The sequence below is a fragment of the Trematomus bernacchii genome, unplaced genomic scaffold (assembly GCF_902827165.1).
Source record: "Trematomus bernacchii unplaced genomic scaffold, fTreBer1.1, whole genome shotgun sequence".
Taxonomy (NCBI): domain Eukaryota; kingdom Metazoa; phylum Chordata; class Actinopteri; order Perciformes; family Nototheniidae; genus Trematomus; species Trematomus bernacchii.
In genome coordinates, this window is record NW_022988043.1 from 24,655,812 (window position 1) to 24,676,194 (window position 20,383).

General features: G+C 40.0%; 1 protein-coding gene across 1 annotated transcript in view; it reads left to right on the forward strand.

Moving 5' to 3' along the window:
- Positions 1-20,383, forward strand: part of pdzd2 (PDZ domain containing 2) — a 111,394-nt gene continuing 91,011 nt past the window's right edge. Inside the window, 1 exon segment of the mRNA XM_034118627.1 lies at positions 1-330. The gene's annotated coding sequence lies outside the window, so the exon portion shown is untranslated.

Below are 20,383 nucleotides of genomic sequence, written 5' to 3' on the forward strand. Positions count from 1 at the left end.
ACCCATACCTGAGCAGAAAGGCAAACGCAGCACATTAATGACTGTAATCCAACTCTTTTCTGCATTCCTGGATGGGTTTTCATGCAGTGGATATCTGATGAGTGGAGTTTGGAATTCTGGAGCCACTTTTTTTCAGGCTAAACCCAGCGTTACGCTACTTTATTTTGCACGGATTTACCGTTAAATCGCTTTTATATAAAGTGAATGTGTAGTTTTAGAAGGACCAGATAACCTCGGTATCTATTTTTTAAACACCTGAAAACATGGAATATTTTAATGGTTTGACCTGGAATTGGGAGTCTTCGAAATACATGGCCATGTAACCCAAAGGTAGGATACTCTGGATTATATTTTAATCTAGGCTCTCTCAGACTATGATGCGTCTGACCATAATGGAATATGGTAACATAAGTACTAGTGCAGTTTAAATGACTATTTCCCCATCAAAGTGTGTTAAGACGGGGAGACAGATTGGTCATGTAAAGATACATAAGTATCCTATAGTCACGACGCAAAAGGCACGATCAACCCAAACTATAAAACCAGACTGGAGGCTCCGTTCACATCACTGCTGCTGCTTTCACATTTCAACCAATGGTGTGAACTCGAAATTAAAATGTGTTGTTAGGTAGACTATTGCCTCTCAATGTATTTTAATTAAAGCAAGTAGTATGTGTCACATCAAATGAAAGTGTATTTATATAGCCCAATATCACAGTTACCCTCAGTGGGTTTGACAGATTAATAAACATGAATGACAGTGCTAAAAGATAAATACAATTACAGGAAAATACAAGATAGATTGTAAAATAAAAATACAATGAATTAAATACAACAAAAGACAATACAAATAAAATAAAAACAATAAAATTAAATAAGATACCATCAAATGTAGGACCCAGGAGAACAAACATAAGGAATAATGTGAAACCAGCCCTAACTATGGGCTTTATTAAAAGAGAAGGTCTTCAGCTCACTGTTAGATTGATGCCTCTGATAAGAACAGGAAGTTCACATCTGTGTTTCTCTGGATCAGCCTCAAATATCCTAAGAAGCTCCATTACCTTAAACTGATAGATTTAAATATGTATTTCCATGTAAACAGCAGTTGATTTGGAACAAAAGCTGAAATCACAGAAACTCACTCAGTTACAACACAGTAACAATGAATGCTTACTACATTGAACATTAACAAAGTGAGCAGTGGCTTTATTGTTGTTTACATGTCAAATATACCCTTTTATTATACTATTAACAATCAAATCCATTCTCCAATTCACTAACAGTACTGCTGAAAAGATGTATAATTCTCCACATTCCATTATTATATTTTAAATTGTCTAACCATTCATAAAAGGAGTGTACAGACATTTAAATTGTCCATAATTAATGGTTTATTCTTAATGAAAAAACGAATATCGTCAAATTACATATGAATTGCTATATTTGTAACTATTTATTGTAAAAAAAACACACAGGGTCAATACAATGACCACATTAAGCTTTTGTGTAATAAATTACTCATACTGTACATTCACCACAAAGAAAAGCTGTTTCCAGAATTTAAACATTTCTTACAATAGTGGGACCCTAAAGTTAAAGAGCCTAGTTCAAGCAGACAGTGGAGCATTAATACATCCACTTCCATATTACACGCAGGGTGTGTAGATAGACGACAGAAGGTAGAATAAAGCATTGATTTCACCATACCAACAACACATGCACATTAACTAATTAGTGCTCCAGCTGTGCTTTGCATTGTTTTTGTAGGTTAACTGAATGACATTGGATGATTCTGCACCTATTTGACACACATTTAAATATAGGAAAGACGTCCCCTTTTTGTGCCTACACTTGAGCAGTTTCCCTGTTATAGTTCAATGAAGGAGAATTCATTTGAGATGTTTATAACTTCTGCATTCCTGCTTAGGAAATCTCTGCTCTCTGTAACTCCATTCAGTGTTTTCTCAAGCTCTTCTGGCTGCAGCTTCAAAATGACTTCACTATGAAATAATGTGATAGCTTTTACATCTAGAGGCTGCCATCCAGGCTGCACTGATCCCTCCCAGCATGCAGGAAGCAGACAGGAGTCACATGTAGGGAACAGAGGCTCTGGATGTTCAGTCTGAGTGAGCACATCTATACATCTGTGGATCAAGCATGTGCTGAAGTCTCTGTCATTAGTTTAAGCACTGTACAAACTGCAACAACAGAAGCGTATCCCCAGAGGAAAAAACCAGGGAACTTCTTTTAAACATTTTATTGCTTATTTCATTTGACTAATTTGGTTCTGTATTTAATTTGTCATTTCTCTAAAAATATATGATTTGCAAAACTTCACTTTTAATATAATGTAACCCCAAATAAATAAAGAATTTCAAAAAAAGAACAACAAAAATCCCATGTTCAGTAATGCATGCATAATTATTGATGTGATTCATGTGTTCACATAAAGGAAAATATAACATTTAGCGTACAGATGTAACATTGTTTATTAAAAGGAACATGGAGACATTAGATGTTATTGGCCATTCAGATGGCAGAAAACACCGTTTATTATACCTCTAACAGTACAGGTCACTAACACATTAGTTTTATGTTCTAGCCTTTATCAATAATAAACATGGTTTCACTCTATATTTCATGTTAATTCATTTACACCTCTATATTATAGATACTAGTACTATCTTTTCTCGTAAAGTGAAAACCACCTTTTTGGAATATTTTTGATCACTCTCGCCGGCTTCCATGAAAAATCTTTTCTCTGCTGTGCTTAGTGAAGCATCATTTCCACTGACAGCTGATAAATCAAATACATCTCTCATTGTGTTTATGTTGAATGATCGAGGCCTCCACTGTCGCTTTAAGTTTACAGTTGATAAGCGAATTTAAATAATTGATAAATACCATATCCAGACCTTTCATCCTGTGCACTCAGAGTGTTTGCCCAGTAAAGTTGTGTTGTCACTCTTCCAGGAGGGCACAGTTTGGCTGGTTTGGGTCTCTGAGAAGTCTCTGTCTCTTCAGCTGCTAAATGTTCCACTGTGTTCCCAGCTACTCTCTCTCTGTCTGTCAGCTGGGCTGTTTCTTCAAAAAGAGCGAGTGAAAACAACGTTTATGAGAGCAGAGTTTGCTTAAAGCGGCTGAAAAATCTGAAAAGTCTGTCTTTGTCATTGCAACTGATCCTTTTTAGTCATACTCTTTGCAATCAATATTTATATTCGGAGGTGGAAGAAGTATTCAGATATTGTACTTGAGTAAAAGTAGAAGTACCAGAGTGTAGGAATACTCTGTTTCAGTAAAAGTCCTGCATTCAAAATGTTACTCAAGTAAAAGTAGAAAAGTATTATCATCTAAATATAGTTAAAGTAGCGACAGTAAAAGTAGTCATTGTGCAGATTGGTCCATTTCAGAATAATATATATGATATGTTTTATAATGATTGATCATGAAAGTGTTCTCAAAGCTGGTAAAGGTGCAGCTAGTTTGAATGACTTTGTATACTGCAGGGTAGCTTGTGAATTTACTCCAGGTGGAACTAAAGTCTGATTTAACACTTGATTAGATTTCACATCATTCATCGAATCTGTAAAGTAACTAAAAGTATTAAATACATGTAGTGGAGTCAAAGTACACCATTTACCTCTGAATTGTAGTGGAGTAGAGTAGCATACAATGGAAAATACTCAAGTAAAGTACAAGTATCTCAAAATTATACTTTAGTACAGTACTTGAGTAGATGTACTTAGTTACTTCCCTCCTCTGTTTATATTAAGATACTGGTTATTGATCCGTTGAGTCCTGTTTAGCGATTTAGGCACAGGGCCAACACAGCTCTGTGTGTGTGTGTGTGTGTGTGTGTGTGTGTGTGTGTGTGTGGTGTGTGTTGTGTGTGTGTGTGTGGTGTGTGTGTGTGTGTGTGTGTGTGTGTGTGTGTGTGTGTGTGTGTGTGTTGTGTGTGTGGGTTGGGTTCTGCTGTCAGGACCCGGCCTGGCTGGAGGATTTCCATCTGGGTTAAGTATTGGCTTAAAGGATTTATTTTCTTTTGTCTGTCATTTAGGTGTCCAAAAACTGGTTTGGCTTGCTGCAGTCATTCCTCCTGTCGATACTAGTCATTAGGATATGCATTCTAAAGTTAATCTGAGGATAATATGAGGCCTCCGCTGTCTGAAATATGGATACGTGAGTATTGTTTAAAGACAGATTTTAAAACATGTGAACCAATCTTAGGCCAGTCAGACTTAGAGGGAGGGGCACGGGTTGCTTCCAGCTTACTGTCAGAATGCAAGTTCCTACAGGTACAGTGCTTTAATGGCAGTCATGTCTGAGCAAAGGATCTAATCCACATAAACAAGACGAGTAGTAGTACATAACCCACGCCTCTTGCAAGCATATGAAAACACATTACATTATTTAACTGTCCGGCAGTGTGAGACACAGCCTCAATCTTGCTGTTCCCGTGTGCACAGTCACCAGCCACAAGGATCTCACACCACATTACAAACAGGAAACACAGAGCCTAAATACACACACACTAATTAATCAACAAGACACAGGTGAGGGTGGAGCAATTAGACACAGGTGAGGGGGGAGCAATTAGACACAGGTGAGGGGGGAGCAATTAGACACAGGTGAGGGGGGAGCAATTAGACACAGGTGAGGGGGGAGGAGACAACACAGGGCACCAGGTGCACACAATCAGCAGCAACAGACATGGGGGGGTGACATGTCAACTCCACACAGTGGCAACTCGTACAATCAATGCAACCCAACGTCATGACCCATACACCCTCAACATATTATTTGCACCCTGATTATTCTCAACCGCTGTAATTTCTACCCCAGCACAAATACTCTCTGCGCTCTTGCCAACTCCCCCATCTTCTCAGGCGGAGCCGAGGGCCCGACCAGCACCGACCAGACGACATTCCAATCAACACGGTCCAATCAGTTAATAAATACTACCTCAATAATTAGTATAAATTATGTAAAATGTGCAAATATGTAATGCCAAACTGTACTGTGCAATCACGCTAATAAAGTGCAAACTGTTCACTAAAGTGCTGAGTTACCAGGCCCGAAGCCGTCAGTCCACAGTGACGAAGTTACCTTCGTCACAGGCAGTGGCTCAGTCAGTAGGTGCTTGGACTGGGAGCTGTAGGGTTGCCGGTTCAAGTCCCCGACCAGACATAAAATATGGAGTGTGGACTGGTACTTGGAGAGGTCCCAGTTCACCTCCTGGGCCCTGTCGTGGTGCCCTTGAACAAGGCACCGGACACCCCGGTGACTACTTCAAAAGCCTTTTTAGCTTAACATCTACCTACTGTATACCTAATGCTAACTAACTAATTAAGAAAACTGTTAGCATCGCCTTGTTTGCAGCTCAGCCTGTTTCTCATCATGTGGCTAATCTTTCTACATGGTGTAAACTCCCACAAGGCCCATATTCTCTGTCATTTTATTTGTAAACAAACCACAAGTTGGTGCACCGGTACCCTTTTTGTTATCACGTCATGTCCAGCCAATGGTTGTTCTATGAATCAGTAGCTAGTGCGGATCTTTTTAGGATGGGTATTCATCAGGGATCTGCATTTTTGACTTTAGCTTCAATGGAGGTATGTACACAATACACATTCTGTAATCAGTACACTCTCCCCAACACACATTTCTGTGTTGGTTTCCAGTAATCCTGTAGCTTTCCTGAATGTAAATACACATAGATGTGCCCCTAAGTGATACAAATTGAAGTGAAGACAGCATGGCTTAAGGTGAAATAGTTTTAAATTGATCTTGATTCAACTTGTTTAAACTCCTGGGCTGTATGACTGTCAGGAGCCAAACAAGAGGGCCTGTAGGGAGAAGAGGGAAGTCTGTCTGACACACTAACACATTCACAGCGCTCTGCATGGCGCTCTGCACAGCGCTCACATACTGCTGACAGCAGCTCACCTCGGCCTGAAACAATAAATATCTCTAATCCCTGACACGTTCCAGTTCCCCGTCCAGCCTCAGAGCTCTGAATCACTTTCAACCCAAACAAACCATGTCCTATTGTACGTGGTTGTAAAAGTGTTAACAGTTTTGTTTAAAGAGATAAATAGAAAATGCTGATTAATAACTATAAATCAACACGACTTGAAACAAGCTCTAACCTAGCCCTAACCCTAACCCAAACCCTTACTTGGATCTGCAGCTTGTTGTGCTTTTTTAGTTTACCTATATAACTTCTTGTTAATCCCTAACATTGCGATGGGCTGCTTTGAGTATTCGAAAGAGGTGAAAGTAAAATATGATTCATCAATCACTGTTACCTGCTGATCTGATTCAGATAACCTTGATGCAATGTTAATGTTACATTTGCAAATTGTAATATATTCTAATGATTAAGTTGGTGGTCTCTATCCCAGGAGAGGTAGAACTGTGAAAGGCAAGACAACTCATCAAATTCTCTCTGGTTTTGTCGGATAATGTCCACTACTTTTGCTTCACTATATCTTTCAGTCTGATCAGATTAAGTCTGATTGTCCTTGTCCTGATTATCAATTTCAGATCCGGTCAAAATTGATGATTCTGTCACTGTCCATGTAAAACTGTAGTCGTGCACCACAGATGACTCATTGTAGGGAAAAACTGCATAGAATGAACAATCTTCATCATGTAGTTGGCTTTAAAATGGTATCATGGTCATGGCAGGATGAGGGCCTGACTAAGGTTCTACCTAATTTTGATATACTGTTCTTCTTTCATCATCTAATCAATGTTTTCCAGCTCCTTTTGGTGGTGTTTCCCTAGATAAAATATAAAATCATTCCAGTGTGTTCCTGGCCAAACCCGGGGCTCTCCTTTAAATTAAACATGCCCCAAAAAATAAACAAGGGATGGCGCCTGTGAGGCATCATGACCCAATACATGAACCACCTTAACTGGCTTCTTTTGACACAAAGGATGTCTGTTCTCATTCCCCCTATCTCTACTGAACCTAGCCATCCATATATATATATATATATTATAAAACAACTCCGATACCATCACGGCTGACACTGCATCAAACCGTTTGTCCATCTCACCATCCATTTCACGCTCAATATGAATAAGACCCCAAGACACGTGGACTCCTTTACTTGGCATTCTTCTGCTGAGGAGCTTCCTAACTACCGCAGAAACCTTTAGCATGACTATGGGTGAGACTTCCTCAGAGTCTTCCAATCTGCTGCCTCCAGAGAGAATATGTTGGTAGGGTTCAGGAGTCTTCAATGTGACAGTATCCCGAGTCTGGGGTAGCAATGTTCCTCCCCTGCTGGGCACAGCCTGAGCCAGACCCTGCTTTCTCTTCTTGACTCGTTTGACAGTTGACCAAAACTTCTTGAGGTAAATAGAAATTCCTTCTCGCTGAACATTTCCCACACCTGAGTTTCTGCTTTTTTCACACAAACCCCTCTTGGAGAGTTGGACAGATTGACTAAATACCACAGAAGTGCTCATCTTCTTTGTTTTACTTGAATACTTACACTATAAGATTCAAAAGAGATAATCTGAATCAGTCGTTTGTAAAATATTACAGGAAAACCTGGAATGATACTTAAATATTCCTCATGAGAGGGTGTATTAAAATGCTTTGCAACATGTTTGAAAGTCGGTGTCACTAGCTGATTGAAGTGTCTGGACCACATTAATGTAGCTTCCTGTATTCTGTAACAATGTGACATTTTTGGATGTTCGAAAATACGGCTTTTTCTAATCCATGGCCATATGGCGCCTTGGAGAAGAGCTGGACAGAGGGGGAGGGGTGGGATGAGACATGTAGGTCAGCCTGAAACACGGAACAATAAGTAGGGAACTAATCCTTGTAGTCAAAGTAGAGAAATTGATTTACCTACAATAAAGCACCATTTTCAGTTGGCGCATTTTGAGAAACACGGTGAGACTTTTAACCTGTTTCACGCCTTCCCCCCCGGTACCGGGCGGATAAACGCGTCATTTGCAGGAAACAACGTCTAAGGAATCTTAATATTGAATAAAACTATGAATGTGTTATATCCATGTAACGGGAAGAAACTCAGCTAACTGATCTTTTTAATTTTTTTTTTCAAAAAAACCCCACAATGCTAGCACTCAGCCTCTGAATTAGCCTCGATCGAAAAAAACGGGACCGACAAAGGCACATAAACTCACTCAGAACTCCCTTATTACTTATCCTAGATGCACAACCAAACACTATTTGTTGGTGTCCTGGAGACACTGAATCTAACGGTGCCCACCTCAACACTCAGTGATAAACATTCGCGACGCTATCAACGAAAGCGTACATCATCACATGTGGAGCCAAGAAGCTAAACATGTAAATATGGCTCACCTTGGTCAAAAGTGGTCTTCAATGGCATTAAAACGATAAAAAAACGATGCTGCAGTTAATCCATAGGTTCATCCTATGTGTCTGTGCCTTCTTTGAAATTATTTCTGATAATCCATAAGCAATACAACTGCGTTTTAGTTTCCAAACTCCAGAAGGAGACATTCCTCCAGTTTAGTTTCGCTTTCCACACGCGAAGCGGCAACATTTTTTCTTTATAATGTGTGTCTATGTGAGTCTCCTCCTTCGATTCTATTGGCTCTAACGGTCACAAGGGTATGTCAACCAACCAGATCGAGCAAGGGGGGCCAGAGATAGGTCAAATCCACCCAAATGACCCCAGATGGCCCCAGTTTTTTGGCTAAATCTCTCTAAAAAGGTCAAATTTCACTTGTTTTGCATCAATCCTGATACAGGGTACTTATTATATGTTGTACTTTGGATTCCTAAAGCTTTTAGTCTACTAACCCATCATCCAAGGGTAGTTTTCACTATCTGTAAAAAATAATTTTTGGACGGACACTATAATTTACAGTTTTTTACTATGTAAAATCTGAATTTTCTTTAAAATAAAAAACATTTATATTGATTCTGACACTTCTACATCCAACTCACAGGTTTATCATTACTTTGAGAAAAGATTATTAATTTAACCCTTTTAGAAGGGAAGATATGGTCATTTGTTCTGGGAATGTCATTTTCGAGCCTGAGACCTGAAAAACAGGCTCAGAGTGGAACAGGTTAACCAGTTAAGCCCCATGCCCCCGGTACCGGGGGCAAAACGCAACATCTTGCAAGAAACAGTGTCTGAGGGCTTCTTAACATTTAACAAACTATGAATGTGTCATACCCACACTGTAAGAAACGTACTGTGAAATTCACAGTATGTAACTGGCAGCAATTGACAAGTACCTTACTGTAAAATTAATTACAGTAAGTAACTTGTCAATTGCTGCCAGTTACATACTGTACCAGCGTTTCCGCCAGGGGGGCGTCTTGCCGTCATTTGAAAAAAAAATTAATAATTTGAGAGAAGATCGAGAGTTTTTATCGCTTTAAATTACGAAAAGGAAAAAGGACAAGGACATCCTTCTGTTGGAGGGGCAAAGGAGTCTGGTGGGATTCTTTTCGCCGCCAGCAAAGCGTGTTCCTGTGACGGAAAGTGTACTGCCGGCAAGCCTTGACGGGGGGTGCTAGTGGAGCACGCGCGTGAACTGCGAGTGCTCCACTAGCACCGTGGTAAACTGTGGTAAAATGAAGAGCCGTTTAGGGGCCGAAAGAGCCGGCTCTTCTTAGTGAGCCGAGCCAAATGATCCGGCTCACTAAAAAGAGCCGGAATTCCCATCACTAATGTACATGTAGTGTAAAGAGATAGTATCGATAAAGGGACGGCTCAATTCAAAATTCAAGTCACGTGACACGACGTCACAAAATACTACGCAGACAGCGCTAGCTAGGAGATCGATCCCTTTATTTGCTAAACTATGCGGTACTATTAAATCCACGTACATTACACATCACAGCAATGAGGCCAGATCAATGAAACCAGGATACATCCTTTACCGTCAAACTGGATCTAAACACAGCTGCCTGTGTGCGTTTGATAAATACTTTCTGATTTATATTTATTATAGGCTATGCTACTTATTAGCTACATGGGCCCTAACGTGTAAAGTTATACAAGCATTTGTATCAGTGCTTTTCACAAGTAGACTCTTGCAGGCCAGAGTAGCTGGAGTGATTCAACAACAACACAAAGACATATCTGAGAAGTGATCAGGATGAACAGAAAGAGGAAAAGAGAGTACACTGAAGAGACCAGGAGGGTCAGAGCAGGAGGAAGAGGAGGAGATGAAGAGACCAGGAGGGTCAGAGGAGGAGGAAGCCAGGAGGAGATGAAAAGACCAGGAGGGTCAGAGCAGGAGGAAGAGGAGGAGATGAAGAGACCAGGAGGGTCAGAGCAGGAGGAAGAGGAGGAGATGAAGAGACGAGGAGGGTCAGAGCAGGAGGAGGAAGAGGAGGAGATGAAGAGAGCAGGAGGGTCAGAGCAGGAGGAAGAGGAGGAGATGAAGAGACCAGGAGGGTCAGAGCAGGAGGAAGAGGAGGAGATGAAGAGACCAGGAGGGTCAGAGCAGGAGGAAGAGGAGGAGATGAAGAGAGCAGGAGGGTCAGAGCAGGAGGAAGAGGAGGAGATGAAGAGACCAGGAGGGTCAGAGCAGGAGGAAGAGGAGGAGATGAAGAGACCAGGAGGGTCAGAGCAGGAGGAAGAGGAGGAGATGAAGAGACCAGGAGGGTCAGAGGAGGAGGAAGCCAGGAGGAGATAAAAAGACCAGGAGGGTCAGAGCAGGAGGAAGAGGAGGAGATGAAGAGACCAGGAGGGTCAGAGCAGGAGGAAGAGGAGGAGATGAAGAGACCAGGAGGGTCAGAGCAGGAGGAAGAGGAGGAGATGAAAACATTAGTGAAGAAGAAGAAATGTATGTGAGGAATAAAGAAGAAGTGTCATAAAGAGGGCCAGAGGCAGGGATCAGGAGGCAGAGGAGACTCCAGCTGGACCACATGGTATGTTCTTATTCTCCTTGTATACTTATTCCATTACAGCAGCACAATCTAGCAGAGGTGGGACCAAGTCATTGTTTTGCAAGTCCGAGTCAAGTCTCAAGTCTTTGCGCTCAAGTCCAAGTCGAGTCGCAAGTGTTTTGTGATTTTGTCAAGTCGAGTCCAAAGTCATCAAATTGGTGACTCGAGTCTGACTCGAGTCCAAGTCATGTGACTCGAGTCCACACCTCTGCAATCTAGCGGCTCTTAGTATTGAGAAATATGTATTGAAATGTGTTGCTGCACAGGTCACCTTTAGTTCTCTGAAGAGATGGGTGATGTCATTTGTGTACTTCATTATAACTAAGTACTTTTACTGTACTCACAGTAAACAGAGTTCTAGGGTATCATGAGTATTTTCTGCTGATTTATACTATATTTTAGTTTGTTTGTCTGAACACCTTGTTTCTCTTGTGCATTAAGAACACTTGTGTTAGGGCATGATTTAACAATAAATAGGTTATATACAGTATAAAATACCACGTACTGTCCGCCCTCCCATGCCACCCTGGCATGACTTCTTGCCCCCCCTTTGCCACCCCATGTAAAATGTTCTAGAACCGCCACTGACAGTAAGTAACTTGTCAATTGCTGCCAGTTACATACTGTAAAGGTAATCACAGTATTTACAAGTTTTTATTTACAGTAACACTGTAAAATGAAACACAGTAATTAGCATTTATTTATTTTGTATTCCAGTAGTAGTATTATAGCTGTAAAATGAAACACAGTAACTTCCAAGTACGGTATTTGTGTTTACGGTAATAGTGTTTAAACTGTAAAATGAAACACGGTAATATGTAATTACTTTATTTTTTGTTACAGCAGTAGTGTTATAGCTGTAAAATAAAACACAGTAATTTCCAAGTATTTTATTTTTGTTTAAGGTAATAGTATTTTAACTATAAAATAAAACACTGTCATTTAAAAAGTACTGTATTTTTGTTTACGGTAATAATGTTTCAACTGTAAAATAGAAACTTTAATGCTATAATTTTAAGTTACAGTATCAGTATTGTAACTGTAAAACAATTTCTTTATTATAGTATACTTCATGTCATGCTGGTAATTTACAGATTACCAGAAATTCTTGACACAATTTTAAAGCTCACCAATAACTGCAGGGAGACAGCAAACAATACATTTTAACAATTTGAGCATGCCATGGCTACCACAAATGTAGTCTTCCATTGCATATCCCATGTACAATTATCTTCCATGTCTTATAAACTGTGCTTAACTGACCGACAGCTGCAATTCCTACACTTATTAAACATTTTCATCCATAAAACAATGGATATTAATATCCAAAAACATGGAGATTGCATTTTTAAAACAGTGGCGATAACAAATCAACACAAAAATATGAAGCCATTTCTTCTGCCAAGCCATTTTACAGACATGCTGTAGTTGAAAAGGCACTGTATGGCAAATACATTATCACTATTCTTACATAATACACAATATTTTAAAACACTTTGAATACAAACAAGCAAATGCAAAACTGGTGGCAAACAATTCCCTGAAATCCACTCATCTAACTAAACATTGGGTTTTTAAAAGTGTTTTCCCTTTTACATACAATCCACATGCACAGAGAGCTCACCCTATTCCACGGTTGAACCAAAGTGAGCAGAAAAGGTGATGGCTCCTTTCCTCTAGCAGTTTCCTGAAAAATAAAGAATCATAGTAAATAAGAAATTAAGTAGATTACGTGTAAAAAGGACAGGGATTTGGGGATATGTTTTGACCTGTTTACTATTATTTAGTAGTGTGTAGGCAATCTGGCATTAATGGGGTGGAGTCATGGAGTTGAGAAAGAAAATAAAAAATAATAAGCCTGTACCCACAATCATAAGCTACGCTACACAGAATGGGGATAGGAGATGCACGTCAGTGTTTCCCCTACCATTGTCGTGGAGGGGCGCCATTGTCGTGGTGCTATATATATATAGCACCAAATTGCAACTAATCTATATCTACTGTCACTTTTCACATTGAACATGTGCTCTTTTATTAAATAAACTAAACGCTTTCATTGTAAATTGTGAGTTTAGTGTTTTTGACCCTAAGAAACACTGATGCATTAATCAATAACAATAATCCACAGCTCCTCTCTCTGCTCCAGAGGATTAAAATAATATATATCCCAATGCCAAAGCCTGTAGAAGTCTAAATAAGTCTATATCCACTGCTGAATTGGATATTGGATTATTAGTAAAATTCACACAATGTTGTGAGGAGGAGCTCTGCTTTGCCTGCCTACCCTCCTCTCACTGCCGTCAGTCCACTCCGACCGACACACACAATGTGGCCTTTTCTGATACCATATCCCATTGAATCCTGTGCTGTTAGACAGGATACTTTTTGAAGAAGAAATACAACTTTAAAATGTGTCTAAATGATCAGATACATTAACCATAACCTTTTTCCATTCTCAACTGCAACACAAAATATAATCACAACACAAAGTATATTATTCTTAAATTCTCCCCATGCTGGGCAAGGTTATAATAGTTTAGAATTTCTAATTCGTTTTAATTTTAATTTTAATTTTTTTCAATGTCATTTTAGTTTAGTGTTAGTTTTCAGAGTGTTTTTGCTAGTGTTAGTTTTGTTTATTTTTTGTTTGTTTTTGTTAGGGCCAGGTATAATGTATGTAGCTACATATAAATACATGTTGGAGAACTGTGTCGGAATGGCCATAATGTTTAAACCTTTTGATTTGAGAATCAACTTAAGTCCTCTTTCACTACCACACTCAGAAGAAAACGACCCCAGTTGGTTAACATAATTAGTTCTTAACCAGGCAATGTAGTTTCAGTTTAGTTTTGGTTTTTCTTAAAGGATGTCGTTTTTATTTAGTTTCAGTTTAAGAGTGATTTTTCCCCACCACTTGGGGTGCCTGGGCACAGTAGATGGTGTATGTAGGATTTAGTACGTCTAACAATGGGGATGTAGGTTCCAAACAATGGATAACTTGTTCACTCACCCTCCTATCCCAAGTTTGTAGGAGAATGTATATTGGCTGCAAAAAACTTGAGGCCCAATCATGTTTCCTCTGTCCATTCTGCGCTACTGTAGACGTGGCAGTGCAACCTAGAGGACAAAAAGACAACAATTAGTAAACCATAATGATGGATGTTATTATCAGCAGCTGCCAATAGATCCCCTAAATCTTGTATGATGGACCTTTGAAGCAGGGTTGGGAACTTAAACACACACACACTATTGATTGTAAAACAGTTCTTGATAGCGTCCCAAGGGAATTGATCCTATGCTAAACCCCTTCCAGAACACCAACTTTCTAATACCTTAGAAACTACAACTAGGCGTTGGCACGAATGCAATGCTTCAGCTTCCTACAACTTTAAAGCTGTGTGGATGTGGCTCTATGAAGAGTCGTTCATATTTTTCTCATTCATTTCATAAATTTAGAAGGGGGGAACATAGTCTAACAACAGTTAGCTTTTGTTAATGTTACCTCGAGCCAAACTTGTGAGACTTGTTTCTGAAATCCCTTTCTCTTAAAGTGAATACATAAAAAACAAACAATGGAGCTTACCCTAAAACTATACCAGTGGATTGCTTGTCTAACATGACCTAGTCCATAAATGAGGTAACGGTGGGAACAATCAAACACACACTCCCAGGCACTGCGTGTTAGCGAAGTACAACTGGGATTTCGAAGAGGAAGATATGCTTGGTCAATTCTTAATAAAAAAGCAAAAGTAACAAATTGACCACTTGAGTTTTCATTAGCAGCTAGTTACAGCTGCAGAGCTTCGGTCAATACCACTAACAGTCTATTTCCTTAAAATTGTATATCGCTGAATCTATATTTTCATCTTCAGTTGATGAAATCTGCATTATGTCCCTGTAAATGTATTTGACAATCAAATGTTACTACAATAAGATTCGAGCATTTTGTAATCCAGTGAGGAAATTCAAGACCAGTAAATATTGATTGATTAAACAACACTAAATAAAATGTTAGTGTTTTCTTCAAACCAGTGTTTCCGCCAGACCAGGGCTGAGAGGGCGTCCACCCCGTGAGCTGGGGGGGTGCTTGAATTTTGACTTGAGCCGTCCCTTATAGATACTGTGTTTTTACGTTAGTGAGCCGGATCATTTGGCTCGGCTCTCTCAAAGCGCCGGCTGTTTCGGCTCCCAAACGGCTCCCAAACGGCTCCCAAACGGCTCCCAAACGGCTCCCAAACGGCTCTTCATGTTACCACAGTTTACCACGGAGCCTCAGTTTCGCCGCTGCGAGGCTCTGGTGCTCGCAGCTCACGCGCGTGCTCCACTAGCACCGCTCATCGCGTCCAAATCGTGCACGTTCTGTGTTGTCCTGTAGCAGGCACCGCCATTCAGAGTTCCTGTTAGAATATTTTTTTGCCGGTCAACATGTCCGTTAAAGTTTAAATCTTCCGGACAAAATTTGAAAAGTACCGGTCAAAGGTCTTCTTTGTTATTTATTGAGCTTTAAAACAAGTTGATATGATTCGATATTAAACAAACTAATTATAGTAGATTAACTATTCAAAAGTGTACAGTAATTTATAATAACACGGGAATAATAAACGGAGCGCTCTCTCCCTCTCCTAGCCCGTCAGTATCATGCAACTCGCGGATCAGTAATGAGTGACCCGACAGTAAAACTAAACATAGGCTATCTATAACTAGTTTAGGTAGTTTGAGAGGTAATACAAATAGCTAAGTGTGATTTTCTAACCAGAAGTGTGTATTTTGTTCCGCTCACCGCTGCATGTGATTATGCAGAGCTGCGTGTCGACTCGACAGCAGCAGCTGATCTCGTCTCTCCCGTCAGATTAGACTTTACTCACGTTTATGTCCATATCGATCAGATCCAGCTAGTTCTAGCTAATGATATGACTACCTGCTCATTAAAAGACACCTAAACAATAAGCATCGCTATGCAACCGGGTGAGGCCACAAAGTATAGCGCAGCATTATGCATTTGTTTACATGCCCACCGGAACCAGAGGCATTACCAACAGATCAACGCACAATCAACCCATACAGGACATCTCTTTCTCCACATTAAGTGTTAGACATTAGAATTGACTATTCTTGTCTGTCACATACTCTTTTGTCTGTCACATACTATTCTTGTCTGTCACATAAGTGGGGCAACTGATGCGGTATTGCGCTAAGGGGAAATTATTTTGACCGGACATTTTGACCGGAGAGATTTAGATTTGCCGGTCTTCAGCATATTTTACCGGTCATAGTCCGGTAATTACCAGCTAAAGGCCCAGACACATCAGGCAGTCACCAGAGAACTCGCCGACACCGACACCGACACCGACTGTTGCATCGGCGAGTTCTCCTGCGTCTTGGCCATGTGTCGCACTGGAACACACTGCAAAGACTTCAGCCGAGCACGTACGAACTGCGCATGCGTGAGTGGCAATAACTCTCCTTACCAGCAGGCGGTGGTGGTGTGTATTCGTCATTCAAAATAGGCAACAACCGGAAGAAAGAGAAGAAGAACAGACCGATATAAACAAACAAATAGCGTGTGCGTTCCATTTTCACTCTCGTCCATCGAAAACATGTTTTAGAATATAAAAATACATGAATGATGAAATGAGCACATAAAGTGCAGACATACTATAAAATCACAGTTAATAGACCTGCATCTGATGATCGCAGTGTTCTGGCGGGTGTGTAGTTTATTGAGTCAGCAATGTAGTAATGTAATGTAATAATGGCCACTTCTTGCTAAATTTACATTTCCATGTGATGCTTTTATCCGAGGCGACTCACAATAGGTAAATGAACAGCAGTAGACAGTATCTCATTTACTTAGACACTGTACTTAAGGACAATGTTGAGGTACTTGAGACTAATCCTGCAACTTTATACTGACAAATAAACCGATGAGATGAAAAAACGGACTTGACCAAACAAATCACGGAGCTCTCAGCAGAGGACAGCCGGGGACGCTCCCGCCGATATCAGAGATGTCCCTGCTATGTGTGGGAGGTAAGAGAGGACATGTAAGGGCTATGTTTGATGTCTTTAAGTATCACCTGCTGGGGTTTAGCTGCTGTCCTGTGCCTTCTTAAATCGTTTGTTTACGTCCCTCACTTCCGTTTCGCTTCTCATTTGCTAGCTGAACAGCTGATCAGAGTGGTTTCTTGGCCCGATAGCTTGTGTCCGCCACACGGCCGATTCAACATGTTGAATCGGCCGTGTGTCGACCGTGAAAGGCCAAATAAGGCGTGTCACGGCCGAGGATTCGGGACACACCAAATTGACTTTGGGCGACAGGGCACGCTTCGTCGTCAGACAACCGAAGACGGCCGATTTCGGCCTGGTGTGTCTGGGCCTTAACGGGAACTCTGCCGCCGATGTCGGGGACACGATCTTCAATACTCCGAAAAGAATCCTACCAGACTCCTTTGCCCCTCCAACAGACGGATGTCCTTGTCCTTTTTCCTTTTCGTTATTTCAAGCGATAAAAACTCTCGATCTTCTCTCGAATTATTAATATTTTTGGACGCCCTCGGCTCGAGTTCAGGGCGTCCCGAGCTGAATAAGGGCGTCAAATGACGGCAAGACGCCCCCCTGGCGGAAACGCTGCTTCAAACTCAGACTCTCTGCTGCGGCTGTACCTCAAAAGACAAAACAATTGTCTGATGATCTTTGTTTAACAAGGTCTCATTGTCCTGTACAATGTGGGGTACTTTTAAATACTTTACTAAACCACATTCAATAGTCATTACTCACATATCAAAGTATTTTCATCTGCAAGATGGAAGAAGAATAGCTGGGTGCTGCCTGGAGAGACTGATGAGAGGAGTCACCGGCTGTCTTCAGCAGCTTTCCACACAAAGCCATCACATCTTCTCTTCCATAGTCTTCACTGTCCTCTGGTGCTCTGTCAAAAGAGTGAACATCACAGCTGTCATGGTAACCCTTTGTTACACAACATACAACCAACATGCGTCAAAAGTGACCCGAATTAGTTTTAATTGTAAATATCTTTGCAATAAATTACTTTCATCATTTAGGATTCCAGGTATTCCTCAATTAACCTATACATTTTCAAATCTATTTCTTTAGTCATTAATATTCAAAGTATTAATTAAATACCTTGTTTTTGATTACCACAAATCATTATTTTCATTCTCCCGTTCTTAATTGATAAACTAAAATAGTGTATGCCAAGTGTGATAAAAATGCAAAAAGAATAGGCTACATACTATAATAATAATTTGTTGAAAATAATTATTTTAGCAGTGATTTGGACCAAACATGTATGATGTAGTAATACAAAAACTATTTTAGTTCATACACTGTGACATTAGCTAGTCATGTTAGCTTGTAATATATAGAACAGAGCTAACTAGCAAGTTAGCCAAATGTTAGCGGTTAGCCGTTTATGCTATGCTAACTGTTGGCTACTGAACATTAACAAACTGGATTCCGCTGTAAGAAAGCTGTGAAACTTTACAATAAACTTGGCGACAACACTGTGACACCCCGCTGCATGTGTATGTGTAATTCTCCCGTGTTGGAGACGAGAGGGTGGGGGCAGCACTGCAAGAAGCTGTAAGCTAACGTTAGCAGCCACCTTGTTAACCTGTTAAGCCTGGTTGCCCCCACCGGTGGGGGAAGACGCAACATCTTGCAAGAAACAGCATCTCAGGGCTTCTTAACATTTAACAACCTATTAATGATGCATACCCACTTAACGGGAAGAAACTCAGCTACCTGACGATATTGACCATTTTTACCTAAACGAAACACAAGTCTTAACACCAAGCTCTATATCAGCACTTAGCGAAAACGGGCTAACGGGGCTTACGCTACTTTAGCACATAACTGGCAAAAGCGATCTTTTTTACTCCTGCACAAACGCTGAGATTCCACAGATTCCATATGTATACGTCTCATCACTGTACGACCAAAACTCACTGAACTAGAAGAAGAAACGTAACCTTAAATAAAAAATAAAACATTCACAAACTAAGGATTATCTAAATACATGTTTAACTCCATTACAGTTGCAGGACTCACCAGATCTCAAGTCTTCTGTTCTCTGTTGACGTCCCGATGCTCATATTTAACGTGATCCCGATATTAATTCATAAACTCGTGAGCAGACATACAGACAGCTGAAGCTCCGCAGGAGACCCGCAGGAGACCCGCTCAAACTGACGTGGATGTTTCAAATGTGAACGACAGGCGCGGACAGTTCTCATTGGCAGGTTTCTTTGATGACGTTTATATTAACCAATCAGGAGTGTTGTGGACTCATTCCAAACATGCCTGACTTGTCTGCCATTTTGGCTGAATTCTATTTCAAGTGCCGTAGCTCTGGCTGTCGGCCAGAATCCGAATCCAAACCCAGCACACTCTGATATCAGACCTTTTATAGGGTATTATTGTAAATTGGGAAGTTGCTTATTTAATTTAAAGAAATATCTTAAAGTCTTATAATAGTAATACACTTTTATATTACAAGTTACATATTTAATTACAGATAATAATCTTTATTTTACGTACATCTGCATGTATTTTCTGAAAGTGCAAAAATACTGTAAATTGTATATAGTACATTTACTTTAAAAAAAAAAAATGAAATAAATGTTATTTGTTGTTATTGTCAAAATACTTAAAATAATGTTTTGGGTTGTTAATTTATAGTTAATATCTGTAATTTTACAGGATTTTGCAAGTTATTTAAAAAAACCTGATAATTACTATAAAAATGTACAGTTATTTCCTGTAAAATTAGGATTTTTTTTACAGTGTTACGTCACCTGTTTGATGTCGAGTGTGGATGACAGAGGGTGAGCTTGTGCTGTCAATTTTTCTGTTGACCGTTTTTGTCCCTATAGTTTGTCGTTCGTTTTTGTTTATTAAATATTGTCAGACTATATTACTTCGGTGTGGACTTTTTCTTTGAAAACGCGTCACAGCCTATAGCCTCTCGGCGACTCAAACTGGACGGGGAATTGAGCCGCCACAATAATAATAATAATAATGATTATTACCTTACTTTTGTCTATTTTTATTCCTCTGTGTTGCGTTTTTAAGGCGCAATGCCAAGACACATTCTTTGTATGCTTGCGTTGGCTAATGAAACAGATTCTGTAGCGTTGTAATCTCTGAAGGTGACTCATTTTGGTCACTATTTCCATAAAACAAAAACAAATAAACAAAAAAAAAGCTTCTATATATTGGGCCTTGAAAGTGCTCTTTGAAACTATACGCCTGGGATGGCTTGTGACCATGAAATGAGAAAATGAAAACTTTGACATAGAGGTACACCAAATACATTGTTGGTAAGGTCTTGACCTGGAGAGTAACATGTCAGTAGGAAGATTCCACATGGCTCCTGCTTTGAAATACTGACCTTTGAACCTTGACCTCGGTGCATGTTTGAAGGCTTATAATTAA